Source organism: Mus pahari, chromosome X (genome assembly GCF_900095145.1).
Source record: "Mus pahari chromosome X, PAHARI_EIJ_v1.1, whole genome shotgun sequence".
Taxonomy (NCBI): Eukaryota; Metazoa; Chordata; class Mammalia; order Rodentia; family Muridae; genus Mus; species Mus pahari.
In genome coordinates, this window is record NC_034613.1 from 137,381,745 (window position 1) to 137,387,803 (window position 6,059).

Below are 6,059 nucleotides of genomic sequence, written 5' to 3' on the forward strand. Positions count from 1 at the left end.
TTTTTAAATGGGGTTATTTGATTTTCTGGAGAAAAATTTCGACTAATGGGACCTCATAAAATTGAAAAGCTTCTGTAAGGCAAAAGACACTGTCAATAGGACAAAATGGCAATCAACAGATTGGGAAAAGATCTTTACCAATCCTACATTCAATGGAGGGCTAATATTCAATACATACAAAGAACTCAAGAAGTTAGACTCCAGAGAACCAAATAACCCTATTAAAAATGGGGTATAGAGCTAAACAAAGAATTCTCAACTGAGGAATCTCAAATGGCTGAGAAGCACCTAAAGAAATGTTCAACATTCTTAGTCATCAGGGAAATAGAAATCAAAACAACCCTGAGATTCTACCTCACACCAGTCAGAATGGCTAAGATCAAATACTCAGATGACAGCAGATGTTGGCGAAGATGTGGAGAAACAGGAACATTCCTCCGCTGTTGGTGGGATTGCAAGCTGGTACAACCACTCTGAAAATCAGTCTGGCAGTTCCTCAGAAAATTGGACATAGTACTACCAGAAGATCCAGCAATTCCTCTCCTGGGCATATACCCAGAAGATGTTCCAACATGTAATAAGTGACACATGCTCCACTATGTTCATAGTGCGCTTATTTATAATAGCCAGAAGCTGGAAAGAAGACAGATGTCCCTCAACAGAGGAATGGATACAGGAAATGTGGTACATTTACACAATGGAGTACTACTCAGCTATTAAAAAATGAATTTATGAAATTCTTAGGCAAATGGATGGATCTGGAAGATATCATACACCTATCCATTTTTATTTTACTCCATGAATCTAGTCATGATGGTTGGAACTCTAGCCACCATTTTGGACCATAAATACAAAAGAATGATGGAACGAGAATTCTAAAACAATATAGATATTCAATAATTTTAAAAGTTATTATGCCAGCCTTGTAATGCCTACTCTTAGATTTTGCTTACATGGATAAAAATCATCATCTATTTTTCAATGTCTGATCATTTATTTGTTACTCACAAAGGCTCCTTTTTTATTGGACTCATACTGATAAGTAGAAGATCTCAGCATGGACAGTCTACATCTCTTGGCAATCTGTCTCTGGCATTTTTCTTTGGCTTCCTTCATCCTCTTGTCTTAACGTTTAGCATTTTCTACATCTTTCTCTATGTTTTTCTTAGTGTGTTGTGTCTTCTGTTGTCATTTGTGTTGCAGGACATGTGGAGTGACAAAATGCTCTTTGGTGCTTTGGTCCTAGGCATATTATCTTCTTTATTTAAGGACTTTCTGATTACATATTTGTGGACATCATCCTCATTGGAGAAATTGAAATGTTTTCAGATCCTGCTAGCTCTTTTGGGTCCCAGCTGCCAAGGGACAGTAGTACCTTGTCAGTTTAGGAATATTCTTCCTTCCTTCCTTCCTTCCTTCCTTCCTTCCTTCCTTCCTTCCTTCCTTCCTTCCTTCCTTCCTTCCTTCNTTCCTTCCTTCCTTCCTTCCTTCCTTCCTTCCTTCCTTCCTTCCCTCCTTCCTTCCTTCCTTCCTTCCTTCCTTTTTACAATTAACAGAGATGAGAACACTCAGCTTGACATCCTCAATGCATCCATGAACAGAATTGAGTTTCTCCTCTCCAGTTCTCCTCAGTCTATATCAAGAATGCACCTTACACAAGATCAGGTGTGCTCTGCCTTGGGTCAAGACACCTTAATCCAAGGGGAAACTGGTTGTTGTTCCTAACAACATATTTAGATGGGATAAGCCTTCCACTCTTTACCCAGAGCATCAGAAGCTACTTCTGGGACCATGCACTTCTTACAGAAAGTACAAATCTTGCCTTCATTGCCTACTTCAGAGAGTTTCTGACAGTTGGTGACTAGGAAGGAGATATTCAGCTTCATCTTGACATAGCCACCTAGAGGACAGACACCAAAGAAAAGAGTCATCTTCCATATTTTTATACTTTCCTTATTTTGATCTTATAATATACATAGCTAAACCTTATCCATCTAATAATTATATCTTTTAGCATCTTGCTTGGGATTCAAATGTAATTTGTCAGTGATTCCTCTTTGTTTCAGTTTTTAAAAGTAGACTTCCAGGACATCCCTATATTTCATAATTCCTATTGAGTACATTTAGTGTTGTATAAATGTTCATGTGTTTAGGGTTGACCACTTGGGACTGAATAATCTACCAGGTGGGCTGGAAAAGACTGATTCTTGCTCTCTTAGCAGTTATTAATTGCCTGTGGCTATTCACTTTTTGTAGCAAATATTGACCATCACAGAAATTCACAATGGATCAAAATGCAGAGAAATGCTATCCTTTGAGTATTTATCACCAATAAAAACACCTACAAAACAACCTGTAGGTAAAATAAAGGGAGAGAGGGTGGAAAGATTGTAAGGTCAGATGAACAGATCAGCTACAAGATAGTGTTTTCTATGTGTGCCAAGAAGTTGTATCCATGAAATCTTAACATTATAGTCACCTAAATAAGACTCATACAATGACAATAACAATAGACATCTCAACATAGATGGATGGAGTTTTTAATAGCAAATTTCTTCATCACCCTCCTTGCCTATCCTCCCCTTCTCTATTATGATTATTCTACTCCAGAGTTCTGTGCAATTAGACTTTTCCTTTTAGACTTCTCATATGTATGTAATAACACAGTGTTTTTCTTGTGCCAGGATTATTTCACTAAAAATAATAATCTCCAAGCTCACCAGTATTGTTACAAATGGCAGAATTTTTCATCCTTTTAATTGCTTAATAATGTTCTATGCTGTATATGTAACACATGTTCTATACCAACTAATATGTATTTAGTTTGTTTTCATGTATTTCTATTGTGAACAACACTGCATTAAATTGTTTTCTCTGCAAAGAAATGATAAACGCTATTGCCCATGACCCAGGGGATCTTCTGAAAGTTTGGTCAAAGTATACATTGTAGCATTTTTGACAATTTTAGCTTTCTTCCTTCCAATAACATGTGCTTTATATAATAAGTGTGCATACCCATATAACTCCCATTCTACACTCTGCTGTCCCAGCAGGAGCAATCAGAAATCATCTCAGTGATGTCTTCAGGGCACATCTATGGAGACTCAGTAAGTTATTATACTTCTATAGAAATGGGAAGGGGAAGACGCACTGCAGAAACTTCCAAGAGAATCATGTGAAGAAATTCTGCTGGAACAATCCAACAATCCAGATGGGCAACATCTTGCCTTTCTTTTCCTTGTGGAAACTCTGCTCAAAGTGCACATTCTCTCTCTCTCTCTCTCTCTCTCTCTCTCTCTCTCTCTCACACACACACACACACACACACACACACACACACACATGTGCATGCATACTACAATCAACAAATACGTAAACCCAATGCAGAGTTTACCAGTTTTTACTAGCCAGGGTTAGTTTCGCAATCAGTGATAAGCCCCAGCAAAACAAACTTCTTTTGGACTACACTGGAGTAACTCAGGGCAACCAGACTAAATGGCCCAAATACTCATCAGAAGGCAAATGTGTGTTTGCTACCAAGCCAAGCAGAACCTTAGGAAATGAGGTTTAAATGAGGAAAATTTTAGAGGATCTTCAATAGTAAGAATGTAACTGTTTCTTTTATGGTTTAACTACAAAAAATCCTTGAACACATTTCGACAACAGTTCTGTTAGGGATGCCAAGAAGCATAGAACATGGCCCTTACATGGCAAAGCCTTCCTCTCTGTGTCTTCCTCTTTGGTCCTGACATTTGGTTCTAGCATTTCTCTAACCCTCAGAGATGCTTCCTGCCTTTGTTCTCCTCTCCATAAGACCCTAAACAACTGAACCAAAGCTTGGTCTCCCCGTTCTTCTGTCAGGTGTTATGTTTGTCACTGAACTGAACAGAAATGGCCCTCCTCTTGCTCTTGACCTTTCTAATGAAATCTGCCTATTGGAAGAACTGCTTGCCTCTACAGCCCTTCCCCATTATCAAAAAGCCAGGAAAAATAAAGCTGTGGGTTATATGTTTGTTGGTTGGTTGTCAAGTTTTGTTTTGGTTTTGCTTGTTTTTAATTGAGACCATGTTTTAGCTGTGTATCTCAGTGTGGCTTGGGACTTACTATATAGCCTTAGTTGACCTCAAACTTGTGATTCTCCTGCATCAGCCATCCAAGTGCTAGAATTAGGTATATGTCACCACACCCAGGTAAACTTTCACATTGCTACCTAATTCCTTTTTATTTGAACAATTAAACTGGAAAATAATAAGCATATTGAGATGGGCCTTAGCTTCAGCAGAGGCTGTCTTTCTTGCTTCTGTTGCTACCATGAGGAGACTAGGATATGACTAAGCTCATCATTCAAGGAGGGTAAGAACTATGTGAAGCAAATCTGAACTCAGTCTACAACTGTAGCTGCTTCACTAAGCCCAGCATGGCGACTCTGTCCAGATTTCAGACATATGCATACTAAATGTTCTTTGTTGCTTAGACCTTGTAGTTTCTTCCCCAAAATGGTAATGGATAAAAAAAAATCTACTTAGTACAAATTACTCAAAAGTCGAACTCTGGATTCCATTTGCTTGGATTCAATGGCAAACTCTCTGAATCAGAATTGGATGAGCTCAGCAAATTACTGACACTTTGTGCTTTTGTTTGCATATCCATAAACTGAGAGTAACGTGTTAAGAGGATTAGATTTCTCAAAACATTCAAAATACATGAAGCAATACCTGGCACACAGTATACATCCAATAAATGTTTCCCAGCATTCTTTTATCTAACAACAAAGCTGGTGTTATATTTTTGCACAGAAATACAAAGTTGAGATTCAACTTGCAAACTTAGGATTCTGGCAGCAATCTTGATTGGGATTGTACTGAATCTGTAGATTAAGACAGAGGACACTGTCATCTTAATATTTATATATAGCTTGTAACTATATTCATAAGAATGTTTCTCTATTTATTTAGATATTTTATCTGATCTTTCAACAATTAAGCCAACATTAAGATATTATAGCTATTTGGTCAGATTTTTTAATTTTTAATTTTGACAGAATATATTCTTTGCTATAGAGAAATGAAGAGCAAGAGTCTAAGATTCAAAGAGAGGGACTGTCATTTAAGGTTTAAAATACTCTCTGCAACTGATACCCACTGAAAAAGGGGAAATCAGTTTCTGCAATGAAGAGTAACTGGGTATATCAACCACATCCCAGGGAGGCCTTGTGCTCAGTAGGAGATGGGCAGCACAAAATAAATGTCATGCTTTTTGTGGATTTTCTTTCATTTCATTTTGCTTTGTTTTTGGCGATTTTGGGGGGCCTAGTTAGTCTCATTCATGTTTGTTTTATTTTTTCATCATGTTTTGTGGGATATTTCTGTTTCTCTTGTTTTTCAGAACTTTGTTTCTAGTTTGTTTTGAAAGAGAGAGAAAGAACAAAATTAGGATAGATAGGAAGGTGGCAAAGATCTGTGAGGAGATGGGGACAGGAAAAACAGGATCAAACTTTATGGTGTGAAAATTTTTCTCAATAAAATTAGCAATTAAGTTGACTTTTAAAAATAAATGGTATGTTTTGGTTGGCCAACTATTACTGGATATGGAGCCTTCCCTTAAGTGTGGTTTAATATAAATGTAAGACTGCATTGGAGAAACTATTTTTCCTTTGAAGTCATGTATCAGAATATATTGTATGAAAAAATTGTTTTCAATAAAGATAAATAAATACAAGGAAATGGCAAGAAACTAAAAAAAAGGTATGCTATACTTTGAGAAAACTGAACATGTAAGGTCAGATAGATGCATAGATGGATCTTGAGTAATTCAAATGAAGTATCCTGTTTTATTCACTGTTCTATTGTGGTGAGGTGACACCATGAACATGGCAACACTTACAAAGGAATGCTTTTAATTGGGACTTACAGTTTCAGAAGCGTAGTCCATTATCAGCATGGTGCCATGAAGGCAGACTATGCAGACATGGTACTGGAGAGGTGAGAGTTCTACATCGGGAAAAGCAGACAGCAGGGAGAGAGAGAGAGAGAGAGAGAGAGAGAGAGAGAGAGAGAGAG